Source organism: Oryza sativa, chromosome 11 (assembly GCF_034140825.1).
Source record: "Oryza sativa Japonica Group chromosome 11, ASM3414082v1".
NCBI lineage: Eukaryota > Viridiplantae > Streptophyta > Magnoliopsida > Poales > Poaceae > Oryza > Oryza sativa.
The window spans coordinates 10,925,080-10,945,340 of NC_089045.1; the positions used below are offsets into that span (position 1 = coordinate 10,925,080).

The 20,261-nt window shown below is 42.4% G+C and overlaps 1 pseudogene; it reads left to right on the forward strand.

The window, feature by feature from the left end:
• The first annotated feature begins 7,854 nt into the window (after window positions 1-7,854).
• Window positions 7,855-11,842, forward strand: LOC136354075 (uncharacterized; annotated as a pseudogene).
• The last annotated feature ends 8,419 nt before the right edge of the window (window positions 11,843-20,261 follow it).

Consider the following 20,261-nt stretch of genomic DNA (forward strand, 5'->3'; position numbering starts at 1 on the left):
ATATCTTTCTCCTTTCCTCGGAATGCCGTTACCATATACTGTTTCTTGGACGCACTTTTTGCTTTGTGCTTGTGCGTCCTTACCATCACTAGCACATCGGCATCCTTAGGTTCCTCTGGTTGCGATGGCTCTGGTTGATCAGGCATTGTCTGTTCAGGCACCGCTTCAATTTCACCCGCCGCTAGCTTTGTAGGCTCCGCTTGTACAGGCTCTGATGGTTGTGCGGAAGACATTTGTCGTATTGCTAGCTGTGATTGTTGCTTTGCAAGCACCGATTGTTCTTATGCATCCTTTTTAGTCGGAGGTGATGCAACAGGAGGCTCTGATCCTGGAGGTGATGCAACTGGTGGCTCTGGTCTAGGGGGTGAAGCAATAGGACTATCCCTCGGACTAGCTACGACTAGTGGACGTGATGATAATACCGATATCCTTGGTGGACAATCAGTTCCTTCAGTTGACCCTAGTTCAATATCATTCTTGTGCCATAGTATGAATTGGTCGACGGCATCTCCAAGGTACACAATCTACTCAGTAGTTGGAAAGTCGAGCGCGTGCATCCAGTAAGCCTCAATGACCGTCCGGACCTCTACCTTGGCGTAGTCATCCGGAATGTCTTGGCAATGAAACCTGCGACCTGGTATGAACCTCCCAGTTGCAACGAGTATTTTCTTTCCCGCCCTGCCGACCGGAATCAAGAGCTTGCACGGAGTATCCTCCGTTACATCATCGAAAGGATAGCTCAGCTCAGGCTCTAAAACAGCAGCACCGTGCATCATTTTCTGACTCCAGTATATATTGCATTCGTCACGAGCTACTGCCCTAGCCTGAGAGTCAATCTCTTCCCTGTAGCGATCACGCTTCTTGTATGTATGAGCATCCTGTTTGAATCCATCCTTCCAGCTAGTCTTTGAGGATACTCCCCGTACACGGCCAGAGTGCTCCGGTTTGCCCAAGGCATAGGTCAGCTCGTCCCAGTCTCTATCTGGCACAAACGTCCAGGCCTGTTGCTGCGTGATGATGTTCTTCATCTTGACAGCTACCTCCTGGAGCTTCTGATCCTTGAATACTACATCCCCCTCAGAGGTGAAGGCCGGTGTTCTTGCACGCACCCAGTTCCTGCTTCGTGGGTTGTGATTTTTCATAGGAATCGGTTTCCCAGCCTTCTCCATCTCTTCATCTTGTTTTGCCATTTCTTCACCGCTTGCCGGTAACCGGTCGATCCCAAATGATGTGGATATTCATTCCTTCTTGCTAGCTCAGCCATCTTCTAGCTCTTCTCCTTTTCTTCCGCCGATGTCTTAAGGGCAATGAACTCATCCCACTGGGCCTGTGTTATCCTTCCGTAGTCCTTAAACGGCGTGAGTCCCTTCTACATATATTTCTTATTTAGGTCTATTTTCCAGTTTCGCCACAGCTTCTCCATAGTCTTCAACGCATATTCCTTGGCTTTATCGTCGTCTGTCCCCTCTGGATATTCAAACTTGCTTTGCAGTGACGTCCAACAGCTGTTCTTTCTACTCTCTAGAACTTTCTTCCAATCCTTCCATGTGATCTCCACAACATTCCTTACCACCGCCCCACATTGGTTGCTATACTTCGAATATGAGTCTTCCGGTGACAAGGGTTCCCCTGTCTCACTCATCCGTGTCAGCACACTTACTTCCTTCAATAGCATTTTCTTCCCTCGCTCGCCCCTCCATTTCTTGGGTTTGCTTGAAGCTGTTGTGCGCACGACAGCTGTAGCTTCAGCTTCAGGTTCGGTTGCGGCTTGGGATTTCCTTTTGGAGCGACGTGGAGCATTCTTCTATGTTTGCAATTCACGTGGTTTCAATTAAAATCCATAGTTCGTGGTTAATATGATTGGAACTAAACATATATTATATGCTACGTACCACCGGTTCAGGGGGAACATAGTCAGAGTCAACTTCATTGTCACTACCGCCCTTTCTCTTCTTTGCAGGAGAAGGATGGGGGTCACTCGGTGAGTGATACGATCTACTACCTGGTTCACTTGAGCTCGACGAAGATTCCTCCGCGACTACTTGCGTGCAAATTTCTTCCTCGATGACGGCCTGAGTTTCCTTGCCCTTGTCACCCGTGGGTTGCTCTTGGGTGGGTTTGTCCATTGATATCCTTTGAAGGTGAATATATGAGATTGGTAACGACAACTATATTACGATGGTTGAACTAAATTATCATCGTACATCTCATGGTTGAACCAAACATCTCACAATGTTTAATTATCAAAAAACATCTCACCATTTCAAACTACCTAATTAAGTTCCTTAATTATCAAAGAATGACAGATTTCGAAGTGCATGGAAAATTTTGGTGTCTAGGTTGGTTCCGTGCATGGACTACCCTGACCAATCCAAAAAAATTCCCCATGCACTTCGTATTCTGTGATGGCTTGATAACCTAGGAACTACATTAAATCTACGGCCAATCTATCAATTCATCCATTTGAACTAAATTTTAAACCCTAAACCTAATTAAGTTCCTTAATTATCAAAGAATATCTTCACTGGTGTCAGCTTAAGAGGGCCGCCAGAGAAGATATCCTATCTTCCCTGGCGGCCATCTTAAGTTGATCGCTAGCGAAGATGTGTTTCCGCTGGCGGCCCTTGACCCCCCGACTCCAAGATTTTCTATGCTGGCGGTTTTTCCACATAGCCGCCATGAAAAATATTTTCCAAACGCCATGAAAAATCGATTTTCTAGTAGTGGTATAAGCCCGATTAATAGATTTTATATGTCGCTTAAATATTAGAGAACTACTATATGCAATAAAAGAACTCTAAATCTCTACCATTTGACTCAATTAGTTGAAGGTTAAAGAAAATTAATATTAAATGACACTGTGCCCCATATTTGTGTTTGAGAATGTTTGTAAGAAAAAATTTGTAGATATATCTTTTCCTATATAATATTGGCTTGAAAATCTATCTAGCATGAATACAAATGGGTGCCTGAGGGCCACAAATATTCATGACTAACTGAATCGAAGCAAACCTTCAAATAGTAGTATTTCGCATTTTATTTGAATTATTCCGTAGAATCCGAGACTATCTGTCTATTATATACTAAAAGTCCATGAAACTTCCTAGAAACGCTCTCAAGCCGCCATGTGGCGTTTTACAAACGCTCCTAAGGGCAGTCCCAACCCATAACACTAACATAGACACTACCCTTCCAATGCAAACACCACTATTCCATACTTCAATTTAATGCTACTTATCTCACATGATGTCTTGGATGTTGTGTAGAACCATGTCTGATGCAAGACATGATTTCCTTCTCTTTTCTCATTTATTCACTTGCCACATCATTTTTTATCCTAGGTGGCAGCTTATTTAATACTATGGACACCATCCTAGTCATTGGGTTGGGAATGCCCTAAGTCGCCTATTAGATCGATCTCTTCCCTTCCCCTGCCGTACATGCATGCCACTGTACGTATGTACGTATATGTGATGCGTATTCCATATGCCCTCCCCTTTTCTCCTATTTTCTAACAACTCAATACAAAATAGTTTAAATTTTAAATAGCTAAATAAGCATGATTCTCAATTTATATACAACATTAAATTCATTTGTGCTATTTTTATTTGTAATTAAATAAATACATCAAGATCGGTATTGCATATATTTTGCGAAGGTAAAGGAAAAACTGAAATACGTTTGGACATAGACCCTAGCGTCGCAGTCATTAAACAATATAAAAAAATGACAACAACTATATCATCTTAACTCATTCTATATATAAATATGCACATTAAATTAAATATCATGTAGGACCCAAACCATCACCCTGCACATCTTAAAAATTAAGAAATCACTACTACGAAAATATCTTTCATGGTGGCCATTTTAGGTTTTCGCTGGCGGTTTTTGCAACCGCCACAAAGCAAACGCCAATGAAGATCAAAATCTACCCTAGCGGTTATCGGCCGTGAGCGAAAATTGATTTTCGCTGGCGGTTGTGTTATACCGGCCGCCAATTCAAATTATTCCCAAATCCACTCCTCGATTCACAAATTCACATAAATTTACATCAACAATTTACAATAAAAACAGTCAAAATTTTTCATTCACAATCAACACAAATCCACACAAATCATAAGATATTTTCCATTCACAAGCCACATAAATCCACAGAAATCCGAGCACCACCGCCCGCGGCCCGGTGGCGTCCGTCGTGACGAGGTCGAGGCCGATAGTCACGCTCCACCGCCCGAGGCCCCAGGGCCGTGCTCCCCGCGCCGCAGCCAGGGCGGATCCGTCGTTCCCCTGTCCGTCCTCCCCGGTGGCAGCTTCCTCCCCTCAGACAGATCTGGGAGAGGGGAGAGGATGGGATGGGAGGGCGCGGCGCCCCAGTAGAGCTAGCTGCGGCTGCTCTCCCTCTTGTGGACACTCCTGACATGGAATCCGAGGTAGGACAGCGAGTCGGTGAAGGACAGCACGCACAGGATGGTCGTGGTCGCCATCGTCGTCACTTCCTTCGTGTTCGTCGTCGCCGCAGCTTCCTTCGTGATCGCCGTCATCACCGTCGCCAGTTGACGTCGTCACCATGCACATCCATGCCACGCCCCTCCCGCCGTCGTGGTCGCCATCGTCAGCGCCGCGCCCCTCCGGCCACGCCCCTCCCAGGTGGAGGAGGCTGGGGGCGCAGCCGCGCAGGGAAGGAGGAGGGTCTCGGTGGGGGAGGAGGAGGAGAGGGAGGTGGGTGGAGAGGGAGGTGGGTGGGTGGAGAGGAGATAGAGAAGAGAGGGGACAGTGGGTGGTTGAAGGGAATATCTCAGCGCGCGTGATTTTAAATGACGTCGATTTTTTTTTAGCGGGCTATGTTTTTTCGCTGGCGGAACTGTTTAGTAACCGCCAGTAAAAATGTTGGTTTTCGCTGGCGGACATTTAAGAAGTACGCCTAAAAAAATAGAGTATTTTTTATAGCGGACGTCTTAACGTGGTTGCCAGGAAAAATAGGTTTTCGCTGACGGTCCTATACCCCCACCCCTCTTGATGTTTTTGCTGGCGGTTTTAGCATATATCCGCCAGTGAAAATTATAGTGCGACGCCATGAAAAATTGTTTTCCTAGTAGTGAATATCGTTGAAATTCTATAAGAAAAAAAAAGCAAAACATCCTAATATCATTTTACACTTAAATCGGCAGGCGTATTATTTTCACCCATTAGATATATCATTCTACTCCCATAAGCCGCTACTTGTCACATGTTAAAAATTAATAGAAATTACATGTATTCTAAACTAAGAGTCCATAAAACTTTCTAGAAATGCTCTCAAGCCGCCATGTGGTGCTCTACAAACGCTCCTAAGTCATCATGTGGCGCTTTAATAAATTGGAAAAAAATCCTAAAAATTTTAAGAAAAAAGAAAAACATCTCACCATTGGTTTTAGTGGACCCATTATTTTTAACCATTAGATCAATTTTAAAGGAATATATACTCAATCCAACCTATGGGCCTATTAGATCGATCTCACAGAATATGTAGCCTTCCCTTCCCCTGCCGTACATGCATGCCACCGTACGTATGTACGTATATATGTGATACATATTCCATATGCCCTCCCCTTTTCTCCTATTTTCTGACAACTCATTACAAAATAGTTTAAATTTTAAATAGCTAAATAACCATGATTGTCAATTTATATACAACATTAAATTCATTTGTGCTATTTTTATTTGTAATTAAATAAATACATCAAGATCGGTATTGCATATATTTTGCGAAGGTAAAGAAAAAACTGAAATACATTTGGACATAGACCCTAGCGTCGCAGTCATTAAACAATATAAAAAAATTGACAACAACTATATCATCTTAACTCATTCTATATATAAATATGCACATTAAATTAAATATCATGTAGGACGCAAACCATCACCCTTCACATCTTAAAAAATTAAGAAATATCGTTGAAATTCTATAAGAAAAGAAAAAGCAAAACATCCTACTATCATTTTACACTTAAATCGGCAGGCGTATTATTTTTAGCCATTAGATATATCATTCTACTACTCCCATAAGCCGCTACGTATCACATCTTAAAAATTAATAAAAATCACATAAATTCTAAAAGAATGAAGCATCCGACCTCGATAAAATCATTATTTCAGCCATTAGATCTATATTTAAAGAAAAACTTTAAAAAACAAAGTGCCATCCCATTCCCCCTCCCCCTCGATTAACAAAGCGCCATCTTTATATTCTGAAATTATAAATATATAGTAAATGAATAAATATATCGTTGGAGTATATAACCATACTAACAAAAACAGGGAGTAGGGAAATTGTCATTAATTAACTCAAGTTGCACGCATTAGATTTTTAACTTATGTGGTATGAAAACTATTCTACATGGACCAATGGGAGTGCTAGAAAGGTCCATTAGGACACTTCCAAGGTTACATGTGGCCGTTGATGGAGACAACCATTAATAAAAATTCATACTGAAAAGCATAATTTTATAGCAGAGAGTACATGTCTAATATCATATCACGAAAAGACAACCTTGCATGAGAAATAACATACAAAATATAACTTAAATGATTATCTCAACTCTCCATTGTACTATGTTAGGAGTAACTTTGTCTAATGTGGTCAATATTGTGGATGGCAGTAACATCCTTAACTCTCCTAAGATTTATTTCGAGGCCTAACAAATTAGAAAACAAGCCATAGCACAATGGGGCCATAGTAAGAATGCACGGGGTTTGTGCGAGTCAGGAATCCCGACAATGGAATTGCCTAAGCATCAACTCTATTTTATACTAACAAAGAATTACATTGGACTCTAGCAAATGAGATAAAAGTCCGGGCATGGCCGGCGTTGTATTAATAAAATTGCCAAAGTATCAACTCGATCTATTTTGTATTAATAAAGAATTGCATAGCAACTAACTCCACTGTTGAAAAATAAGTTTGTCGTAAATTCAAGATTCCACAATTTTGGCGAATTTTAATTTAGATTTTATGTGTTTTAAGGATCGTTACAAACAAAATCATAACCATATTTCAGAGCAATCCCAAATAGATTTTTGAGAGAAGTATCATAGGTTTAAAATATGATAAAAAATCCAAGTAAAAATCAGCCAAATTTATACATTCATAAATCTATCTATCTATTATATACTAAAAGTCCATTAAACTTCCTACAAACGCTCTCAAACCGTCACATAGAACTACAAACGCTTCTAAGCTGCCACATGACACTCTAATAAATTAGATTTATTTTTCTTAAAATATGATGGTCCCATTATTTTATACCATAAAAAAATAAAAAATTGAAAGGCCCACATTCCTCTCCTTCCGACCTGTACGTGTAGTACGCACGACATGCTACCATACGTACGTACGTAGATGTATTGGCCCCTCCTTCCTTTCTGTTTCTATCTCTCTTATTTTTCTTATTTTGATGACCCTTCTATTCCTATCTCTCCTATTTTGATGATGTGGTAGATTGAAAACATATTGATGTGTTCGCTGGAGGAAGTTGGGAACCTATCACTGGTGGAGAAACCATCTTTCGTCGGTCGGCCGATTTCCACAATAGTCCCGGATGCAATAAAAACCGGGGCTAAAGATGATCTTTAGTCCCGGTTCAAAAGGGTAACGGGCATATTTGATCTTTAGTCCCGGTTTGTGTTACCAACCGGGACTAAAGATCATCCTTAGTTCCGGTTCGAATGCTGTCAGGACCTGTTAGGCCCCCCCGGGATCTTTAGTCCCGGTTGGTAGCACCGGGACTAAAGATCACCGGGATCATTAGTCCCGGTTGGTATTACCAACCGGGACTAAAGTTAAGATCTTTAGTCTCGGCTACCAACCGAGACTAAAGATCTTAACTTTAGTCCCGGTTGGTAATACCAACCGGGACTAATGATCCCGGTGATCTTTAGCCCCGGTTGGTGCTACCAACCGGGACTAAAGTCCCACCCCTATATATATGTCTTCTTCCTCCTCCAGCTGCCCGAGCAAGCTTCAAAATTTCTTCAAAAAAGAGGGGAGGTCATGCCAAAATTTCTATTGAATTTATTTTGGTGATTACATACAAATCGGAGGTGCCTAAAAGGTTTGCAACTTCATCCTCCAATGTTTTTTTTTGTCATACTACATTTGCACCTATGTTTTGCACACTTTTTTTTCTCCAAAATTTAGTTGTAAGTTGATGAGAGAGAAAATGTGTGTGGGGAAGAAAGAATATATAGAAATTTAGTTCATTTGCTAAACAAGGTTTTATAAAATAGTTGAGAAGGAAAACTCTAGTGAAAGTTAATATTAAATAATAGAAAACAAACTAAAATAAAAATTAAAAGAAGTAAAACACATTAAAATTAGTTTAAAACTTTACAAATAGTTTTTAAGAATTATTTGGTGTAATATTTTATGATTTTTGTATGAATAAAGATATCTTATAATTATTGTATGACTGTCATTATTGTAAGAATAATTATTTGTGTGCGGTTTTTTTGACTCATGTAGATGGATCGGCAATGGATGTACGCTGACCGGCGGTCCAAAGAGTTTATTGACGGCGTGCACTATTTTTTGAGAGTGGCCGAAGCTAACAGGCAAAGGGGTTTTATTTGTTGTCCATGCAATAAGTGTAAGAATCAGAAGGAGTATTCTGCATCCAGGACTATTCATTTCCACTTGTTTGAGTCGGGGTTCATGCCAAGCTATAATTGTTGGACATCCCACGGAGAGCAAGGTGTTGAAATGGAAGAAGATGAAGTGGAAGACGACAATATTCCGGACTTTGCTCAGTATGTTGGATTTGAAGGAAATCAAACGGGCGAGGAGGAAATAGCTGCTGATGGTAACGACGTTGCGGATGATCTTGGTCAGATGTTGCAGGACGCCAGGGAAGACTGCGAAAGTGAAAAGGAGGCCCATAAATTGGACAAGATGTTGGAGGACCAGAGAACTTCGTTGTACCCAGGTTGCGAGCAGGGGCACAAAAAGTTGGATACCACTCTGGAGTTGTTGCAATGGAAGGCCAAAAATGGGGTTAGTGACAAGGCATTTGGCGATTTATTGAAACTCGTCAAGAACATTCTTCCGGGGGGAAACAAATTGCCCGAGACAACGTACGAGGCTAAGAAGATAGTCTGCCCGTTAGGACTGGAGGTTCATAACATTCACGCATGTCCGAACGATTGTATCCTATATCGCGGTGAGGAGTATGAGAACCTAGAAGCATGCCCTGTTTGCAAAGCACTACGATACAAGATTAGACGGGACGATCCAGGAGAAGTTGACGGGCAGCTAACAAAGAAGAGAATTCCTGCTAAGGTGATGTGGTATTTCCCTATAATACCACGGCTAAGGTGTTTGTTCAGGAACAAGGGGAATGCTAGAATGTTGCGATGGCACGCTGAAGAGCGTCAACAGGACGGGATGCTGAGACACCCCGCCGATGGTTCGCAGTGGCGAAACATCGACAGAAAATTTAAAGAATTTGGAAAGGACGCACGAAACATACGGTTTGGTTTGAGTACGGATGGCATGAATCCTTTTGGAGAGATGAGCAGCGGCCATAGCACTTGGCCCATTACGATGTGTATCTACAACCTCCCCCCCTGGCTATGCATGAAGAGGAAGTACATAATGATGCCGATTATTATTCAAGGCCCCAAGCAACCTGGTAACGACATCGACGTGTACCTAAGACCACTGGTAGAAGATCTTAAACAGTTGTGAAAGAAGGAAGGTGTCCCCGTGTGGGACGAGGACAAACAGGAGGAGTTTAACCTACGAGCGCTGCTGTTCGTAACCATCAACGATTGGCCTGCACTTAGCAACCTATCCGGACAGTCCAACAAGGGGTACAAGGCTTGCACTCACTGTATGGATGAAACAGAAAGTACGTATCTTAAGCACTGTAGGAAGGTTGTATACATGGGTCATCGTCGATTCCTTGCAGCAAACCACCCGGTACGGAAGAAAGGCAAGCACTTCGAACATAAGGCCGACCACCGTACGAAGCCTAAACATCGCAGCGGGAAAACAGTGTTTGCTATGGTTAAAGATCTTAAAGTAGTGTTCGGAAAGGGGCCTGGAAGCCAGCATATAGAGAGCGAAGATGATCACGCGGCGATGTGGAAAAAGAACTCTATATTTTGGGAGTTACCATATTGGGAATTCTTGGACGTACGCCACGCAATCGACGTGATGCACCTCACTAAGAACCTTTGCGTAAACCTTCTTGGCTTCCTAGGTGTATACGGAAGCACGTAATGATCTGAAGCATATGGAACAACGCGGCGACCTTCACCCGGAACCAAAGGAGAAAGGAAGCCATTACTTGAGTCCAGCCAGCTACACTCTTAGCAAGGCAGAGAAGGAAAGTATGTTTGAATGCTTGGAGAGCATAAAGGTACCGTCTGGATACTCCACGAATATCAAGCGAATAATAAGCACGAAGGAGAAGAAGTTCACAAACCTAAAGTCTCATGACTGTCACGTGTTGATGACACAACTGCTACCAGTTGTAATAAGGGGTATCCTTCCAGACAATGTCCGGGCAACAATAACAAAGCTATGTGCATTCATGAACGCAATTTCGCAGAAGGTCATCGATCCGGATAGATTAGAAGCCCTTCAGAATGAAGTGGTGCAATGTCTCGTCAGTTTTGAGTTGATATTTCCACCTTCATTTTTCAATATAATGACGCATCTGCTTTGTCACCTTGTGAAAGAGATCCGTATTCTCGGGCCTATGTACCTACACAACATGTTTCCTTTCGAGAGGTACATGGGCGTTCTGAAGAAGTATGTTCGTAACCGTGCTCGTCCAGAGGCAAGCATCGCCAAGGGTTATGGAACAGAGGAGGTCATCGAATTTTGCGTAGAATTTATCGAAGACCTTCGCCCAATCGGGGTACCTGAATCACGCCATGAAGGGAGACTACGGGGAAAGGGAACTCTCGGAAGGAAAGCAATAATGACGGTAGACAACAATTTATTCCGTAAAGCCCATTTCACTGTTCTGCAACACTCTTCATTGGTAGCTCCTTACATCGAGGAGCACTTGGCTCTAGTTCGCGCCAGGAACATCGGTAAGTCCGATGCATGGATTACACGGCATCACATTGATACTTTCCCCGCGTGGCTACGACAACATCTCATGGGTAACGAGTCGATCAACCAATAACTTGCCTTCCTGGCGAGGGGACCGTCTGGGTCGATCGCGACATTCCAGGGATATGAGATCAATGGGTACACATTCTACACGAGAGCCCAAGACATGAAGAGCACGAACCAAAACAGCGCTGTTCGTGTCGATGCCATGGGACACGATGGAACAACTGCCACGTATTACGGTGCCATCGAGGACATATGGGAACTTGACTATGGTCCTCTCAAGGTTCCTCTGTTCCGGTGCCAATGGGTTAGGTTGACTGGTGGAGGCGTAATGATTGATGACAGTGGGATGACAACTGTTGACCTTAACAAGGTTGGATACTCGGACGAACCTTTTGTCCTTGCCAATGATGTAACGCAAGTCTTTTTCGTGAAGGACATGTCTAGCAAAGGAAAGAAGGGCAGAGGGCCTGATGAGCCTAAGCGTCAAGTGGTTCTCCCAGGCAAAAGAAAAATCGTCGGAGTTGAGGACAAGACTGACGAGGATTACGATCAGTTGGATGGGCAACCCCCTTTCACGGTGACGATTGACCCTAGCATCCTCCTATCAAATGAAGACACCCCTTACTCACGCAGCGATCACAAGGAGGGAACAATAGTGAGGAGAAAGTACGTGCGGTCAACCGTCACCGCCGATGTAATGCCGTAATTATTGTGTACACGATGTAAACTATTTTCGATGTATTGATTATCCATATAAATCAATTGATGTATGGCATATGTTAATTACGCACGATTATTAGAGGTTTCAACAAGTTTAAATCATGTATATGTTAGTTATATGTGATACTTACAATTTTTAAAAGTTTTAAATCACACAGGTGGCAATTTCATATGTATGTTAATTAGAGTTTTTAACATTTAATTTACTAGCATTCATATGCTAATTATAATTGACTAGAGGATTTTTAAAAGTTTTAAATCACGCAAGTGGCAATTTCATATGTTAATTAGAGTTTTTAACATTTAATTTACTATCATTCATATGCTAATTATAATTGACTGGAGAATTTTTAAAAGTATTAAATTTAATATATTTTTAAAACTATCATTCATATATTAGAGTTTTTCACAATTTAATTTACTATCTTTCATATGCTACTTATATATGACTATTCGAATTTTTAAAAGGTTTAAATCATGCATGTGGCATTTACATATGTTAATTAGAGTTTTTAGCATTTAATTTAATATAATTCCTACGCTAAGTACATATGATGATTACAATTTTTATTAATTTTAAATCATGCAGTATGTACATTAATATCTTAATTAGAGTTTTTACCAATATAATAATATCATTCATATATATGCTAAGAATATATATATATTGGAATTTTTATTAATTATAAGTCATATATTTGCTTATTACGATTTATCCACTTAATTTATTACAGACAAAAATAATTTTTCGAAGTAATTGTCATCAATCTTTGTACTTTAAATAATGTTAATGCATTAACTTCTATTTTATAAACACATATGTAAGCGAAAATCATATGCAATGCTATAATCTTCAGTCCCGGTTCTTAACCCTAACCGGGTTTAAAAAGAATTTCGAAATAGCGGGAAAAGATATTTACTCCCGGTTGTTGAGAACAACCGGGACTAAAGATCTTTTCTTTACTCCCGGTTGTTCTCAACAACCGGGACTAAAGATATCAAGATATCTTTAGTCCCGGTTGTTCTCAACAACCGGGAGTAAAGATTTTTTCTTTACTCCCGGTTGTTCTCAACAACCGGGACTAAAGATATCTTTAGTCCCGGTTGTTGAAAACAACCGGGAGTAAAGATCCAGGGGTATATATATTCCCGGTGCGCCCTCGTCTTCTTCACCAACACTTAAACGTTTTCGGCCGATCGATCTCTCTCGGCCCCTCTCCTTCGCCGCCACTGCCTAGGGCAAATCCCCGCGCCGACGCCGCCATATCTCGCCGTCGTCTCGAGCTCGTCGTCCTCGCCGCCGCCTCCGCCTCCTCCGCCGCCTCCGCCTCCTCCGCTGCCGCCGCATCTCTGGGGTGAGAGCCGCCGCATCTCTGGGGTGAGAGCCGCCGCATCTCCCTTCATGCATCTCGATCTCTCCGATCTCGATCTCTCTCCGTCGCCTTCGACGCCGCCGCCTTCGACGCCGCGCAACGCCGCCGCCGCATGCCAACGCCACGCCGTCGCCGCCGTCGCCACGCCGCCGCCGCCTTCGCCGCCGCGCGCGCAATGCCGCCGCCGCCACGCCACGCCGCCGCCGCCACGCCACGCCACGCCACCGCCGCCACGCCACGCCGCCGCTGCCACTGCCCCACAACGCCACACCGCCGCCGCCGTCGCCACGCCGCCACGCCAACCGCCGCCCCGATGTCGCCACACCGCCGTTAACGAACGAGAACGAGAACGATCGAACGAACGAGAGCGAGAACGAACACGTCAACGTACGTTGCCGCGACAACGTGAACGAGAACGAGAACGATCGAACGAACGTGAACGAGCTAGGGAACGTGAACGAGCGAACGAACGAGGACGAACGTTAACGTGAAATGCAATATATATATATATATATATACATGTATATATATATATATATATATATATATATATATATATATATATATATATGTTACTTCGCATTTATCCTAATACATTTTTTTTATCTTGCAGAAAAGACGTGTTGTCGGAGTCGTCCGTCAAGCCTGAGTGGAAGAGCTAGCCCTAGAAGGAATTGGAGCAGGCAAGTGACGTAATAATATAAATGATTGTTATATTTGTAATGCAATTAATTAAGATTATTAGACCTGTAATTAGACTTATCATATAAGATTGTGTAGTGTTCTAATATTATTTGAGTTTTAATATAAGATTATTTTATTGCAAATTAGACTTAGTATGACATTATTGACTACGGAATTGGTGCGACTCCTAGGAATTGACTATTGTAGTCTTAATTAGACTTAGCATATACGCACGAAACACTTAGCATACATTACTATTTTAGTCTTAGCATGTAATATTATTTGAGTTTTAATATAATATTACTTTATTTGTAATTAGACTTGGTATGTAATTATTGACTACGGAATTGGTGCGACAAGTAGCAATTGACTATTGTAGTCTTAATTAGACTTAGCATATACGCACGAAACACTTAGCATATACATGACTATTTTAGTATTAGCATGTAATATTATTTGAGTTTTAATATAAGATTATTTTATTTGTAATTAGACTTAGTATATAATTATTTACTAGCTAGGGTTGTATAATATACGTCACCTAGACTTAGCTTATATCACGATTTGTAATTAGACTTAGCACGTAAGGTTGTGTAGGGTTCTAATGTACGACATTTACACTTAGCATACATGACTTAGATTGTTAAAACATAAATGTCTCGTGACTTAGCAGATGTTTCTTGTATCAACAGATGGCTGACCGCGATGAGGAACAGATATTGTACGATACAATCGCGGAGGGATGCAGCCAGTACTGGAATGAAGAAGAGGGGAACGAGGATCCAAACCAGTACTTGAACGAGGAAGGGAACGTGGAGAGGGATGCGGAGGGGAACCAGCAGGGGCACGTGGAAAGGGATGTGGAGGGGAACCAGGAGGAGGAGGCTAGTGGTAGTCAACCCTCCGTTGGACAGAAGAGGGCACGCGGGCAACGAGGTGCAGCGAAGAAGCTTGAGGGTCGGCACATCATAACGGAAGTGGAAGAAGATGGACGTCCTAGTGCCCCGGCCGAAGCCGCCAAGAACTATGTACGTCACAGCGGTTGGGTTGTGCGGGATAACGTGCCTGTCAGTACGGTGTACTGGCGAAGAACAAGGGCACGCGGAGATCATGAGAGCTTTGTCCCAGATTCGGAGAAAGAGATGCTGTGGACCACAATGCTCGAGACATTCACCCTTCCTGCGGGTACAGAGGACAAAGTGAAAAGGTGGACTCTAAAGAAAATGGCAGAACAATTTCAGAGCTTCAAGGGAGATCTGTACCAGAAGTATATACTGAAGGGGCAGACACCGAACTTCGACACATTCCCAAAGCTAAGGGATCACTGGGACGAGTTCGTTGCATATAAGACAGGTGAACAAGGGAAGGCGATGATGGAAAGAAACAAAGAAAATGCCGCCAAGAAGAAGTACCATCACCACTTGGGGTCAGGAGGCTATAGTGTCGCGATGCCGAAGTGGGAGCAGATGGAGGCTAGCTTGATTGAGATGGGTATCGAACCGGCAACAGCCAATTGGCCGGAACGATCGAAGTTCTGGTACTATGCTCACGGTGGAACGCTCAACCCAGCTGATGGCTCACTGGTCTTCGGCTATCAGATACAAGAGGCTGCGCGACGACTAACAGATGCAGTGGAAGCCTCCTCTCAGGGCACGTTCCGACCAGACAGAGATAGGGACGAGCTGACACTCGCCCTGCAGACTCCAGAGCATCCAGGACGAACTCGAGGGAAAGGGGTGATTCCTTGGAAGATTGGTTTCAAGGAGGACATCCACACGTACAGGAGTCGGATGAGGAGCAAGAGAGATACCGAGGCGAAGATTGCAGACCTAGAGTTCCGGGTATCGAGCTACGAACTCAACATGCAAGAGGAGATGGCAAGGAAGGTCGATGAACGCATGGCCGCACATCGGTCCCATGATCCCCAGCCGACCATTCCTCCTGCAATGGTGAGCCCATCAGGAAACCGTAGCAGCTGCGCCTCAACGGGGCAGGTAGGATCACAGAGCATGGACGCCATGCAAACACAGGACGAATCGACCTGTCCCGTTGATGACATCACTCAGCGGACACCATGTGAGCTGCATATTCCTTTGAAGAACTTATCAATAAAGGTAAGATTTAGCCATTCCGCTAGTTGCTGCTTATATATGTTGATTACTAATAAATAATCTCTCACAACATGAAGGTGGCGTCGGGCATGGCCATCCCAACGGACCCTTCAGGTACTTACCACTGCAGGCCGATTCCAGCAGGATACTCCAAGGTCGAAGTTGAGTTGGTCGAAGGCGCGTACGAGGACCTCGAGCTGGATTACCCTGGAGGAGACGGTGAGACGCATCTACGAGACACATGCCATGCCATTATTCTATGGCGCAGGCGGTACATCATCCTCCCTGGGCGACAAGCGGCGTCTCGTGCACCATCTCCTCCGGCTCCACCATCTCCTCCTCAGGATCCTGCACCGTCTCCTCCTCATGCTCCGCCAGCACCGTCTCCACCTTAGGCTCCAGCATCGACTCCTCAGGATCCTGCACCGACTCCTCCTCGTGCTCCTACACCTACTCCCCCGCAAGCTCCTCTTCCGGCACCTTCAAAGTCAAGGGCCCCCCCAGCTCCACCGCTTGCCCACACAAGGGCAACAAAGAAGGCGAAAGTTGACGCCGCCAAGATCAAGGACCCGGGGTACGATTGCACGCAAGAGGAGCTTGACGCTTACGTTGCATCAGAAGTCAAGAGACAATTCAAGCCTCGAAGTCCAGAAAAGAAGATTCCTATAGACCCCAGTGTCAGGAACTTCTTCAGGGGTATGTCTGCATCTGTCAAGGAGGCCATCAAGCTATCGGACTATGAGCGAACGCTGAAGAAAGCATCTTCTGGAAAGTCCAAACCAGTCCCTCAGCTTGGAGAGCAACCAAACCAGGAGATCGAGCCGTTGGTGACCGGTAAAGAAATGACGATAGAACAATTTATTACTGACACCGGTCTAACTACGGATCAATTGCTAGGAGTCGCACCAATCGAAAAGGCGGAAGTGAAATACATGTACGAACTCGGTAAACCGCTTGTCAAGCCTGAGCTGCTGCAGTCCCTACCCACACAAATGTACAAGTTCCATCAGCTGTACATGGAGATGAGCGCCACCGGTAGAGAGATGATCGGAGCGAGGATCAGAGACACGGACTTCTTGCAAGGAGATGACATTCTCTGGATCAATTTCAGGGGAATCTACGAACTATACCAGCTGGACGCCCTCGACGTCTCTATTATGAGTTGCTGGATTTTGTAAGTATATCGTTCAGTTAGATTTCTTACTATACGTCTCCTTTAATTAATTAGGTCCTTGTATATAAGTAGACCATAGAAAATAATATACTCCCTTTTATCGTTGTAGAATGGAGATTCAAAGGGCCCGACGGCGGAGGGTTTTCGATACTGGATTCATCGACCCTCGGAAAGTAAACGTCGCAATGCTCGACCAATATCCACAAGAAACAGAGGACAATCTCGTCCATCTCCTGAAGGCGCAGCATTACAAGACGTTCATACTGTTGCCATACAACACAGAGTTAGTTTAATTTTACTGTCTTCCTACATACCAAATTTCATTCCCGTACGAACTTGCTAAGTGTTTCATATGTAATGCATCCCACGCACATTGCAGATTCCACTGGGTGCTTTTACTCATCGACCTGGAGGCCTGCACCGTCAACGTATATGACTCAATGGATAAAAAAGAGTCTACGTTTGACAAGGTTTTCGAACTTATAGACAGGTACCGTCATAAGTTCCTTTGTTAATTAAGAAAATCTTGTTATGTTAATTGCTACTACGAATCATAGCTTTAAACTCCATGTAGGACTTGGTATCGGTTCCGTCATTTGGTCCGCGGCAAATAGAGAGAAAGACTTAGGCGGAAGTTCAAATTTCCAGTGAGTACACATGCTCTACATTTATATTTCTCCGATTCAAATACATACAAGTGTATATTAATTAGATCTCTCGTTGTTTGTCATTTATTTGTAGTGCGCAAAGCAAAAGCAGGGAACTAACTTGTGCGGCTATTACGTGTGCGAGTATTGCCACTGCCTTGCAGACCAAATCATCACCACAAGAGAGCTCGATGTACGTACAAATAAATTCAAAATTTCATTACGTAGCGATTTCTTGTTTAATTACTAATCAATTTCATACATTCATATAGTTTATTCGCATGAGGGATAACCTGACCACACACAAGGAATTTATCGCGGCGGTTCAAGAACAACTCATGGGATTCATCAACGAAGAAATCCTTGATCCCAAGGGTGAATTCTACTACGACGGAAACACAATTCACCGGTCCTTAGCTTCTGAGCTAGCAGCGAGTACTACTACGTCGAAATCGTAGCTAGCTAGGACATATAATGGATTGTAATTAATACATGACTACATATGTTTCTATATGCATGTGTACACATTTTCTATAATGTAAATATATTTTGTTCATATATATATCTATATACATATGCATTTGCATAACATATATATGTATAAATACATATATATATGTATGCATATATATGTATTGAAACATATATATGCATTGTTTATATATATATATATATATATATATATATATATATATATATATAAACCATGCAGCAAGAGGGGCATGCAAAAAAAAAAGGTCAGCTCTATCTTTAGTCCCGGTTGGTACCACCATCCGGGACTAAAGATGGCTCAGCCACGTGGCCGGCTGAGCCATCTTTAGTCCCGGTTGGTGTTACCAACCGGGACTAAAGATCGATCTTTACTCCCGGTTATTTCACCCGGGACTAAAGATAGCGATCTTTAGTCCCGGATTGGTACTCCCGGTTTGGAAACCGGGACTAAAGGGGGGTTACGAACCGGGACTACAAAGGGTTTCTCCACCAGTGTATCTCAGCTCACGGAAAACGGAGTGGTCCATTAGCGCGTGATTAATTAAGTATTAGATTTTTTTTTCAAAAATGGACTAATTTGATTTTTTTAAGAAACTTCCATATATAATTTTTTTTTTACAAAAAACACACCGTTTAGCAGTTTGAAAAGCGTGCTCGCAGAAAACGAGGGAGAAGGGTTGGCAAAATGGGGTGCCAAACACACCCATAAGACTATACAAACTAAGGGCCCCTTTGAATCGTAATCGTAGGAATGAAAAAACGGAGGAATAGGAAAACATAAGATTCTGACAGGAATGTAAGTATAAAATAGAGAATTGCAAAACACAGGAAAAATACAGGAATGATCGTTTGATTGGACCACAGGAAAAACACAGGAATTAGATGAGACACTACTAGAAAAATAATTTGTTGCCATGAAAAAAATCGTAGCATCAATGCTAAAATTGTGGCAATAGATACATGTTGCCACAATCTTAAAATCGTTGTTAGCCGTGGTAATAAATAGCGTGGTAACAGGTTATTGCAACGATTTTTATTTAGTTGTAATAAAATTTGATATTGCCATAAAATGGATGTGGCAAAAAATATATATTGCAACACTTCACATGGTTGTAATAAATAACTATTGCCACCACTCTATGTGTGGCATTAGTTGTACGTACCAAATTAAATGTCTCAATATTAATTTATCATCCTAACTATCTTCTTTTGATATCTTGTCATGTTCAGGATTCGAACCCAAGATCTCTCCCTTACGCGCGCTCTCCATGACCAACTCACCTACGCATCAGTTTTGTTTAAAAATGCATACAATTCCATTTGAGACTGCCTAACTTAGATTTGAATCATGAATTTGAGTATTTAAAAGATTTCAAATAAAAAATTTAAGTTGTAGATCTCATCGAGAGCTATAAATTTCATATAAAATTTATCCTAATCCGTGTCCATATGAAAAGAATAAGTCAAATTATGAGATGATAAATTTTTTATTGCAACGAACTAAATGTGTGGCGATAGAACATGTTTTTTTGCAATAGTAATGTTTTTTTTGGCGATAGCTCATTTCCTATTGCAACAAAAATACTGAATAAAACAACGATTGTAAATCGTTGCAACAAAATATAGTTATTTGCCACAGAAAAAATATCATTGTGATAGTATAATATATTGCCATGAATTATTTTTCGTTGTAATAAATTGGTGGCGATAGCTCAACCCTCTTGTAGTGAGAGAGATAGACTCAAAGAATTCTTACCAAGAGGTTGGACCTCTTGCTAAGCTTTCTCCAAAACCTATATGCAATAAGCCATTCCATATGAATTTTGGAGGATTTGGAAAACTTCAATCCTTTGAATTAAAGGGCTACATAGGAAAAATTCCTATAGGATTCAATCCTATGAAATTCTTTCATAATTTCTTTGATTCAAATGGGCTCTAAAATCATATAAC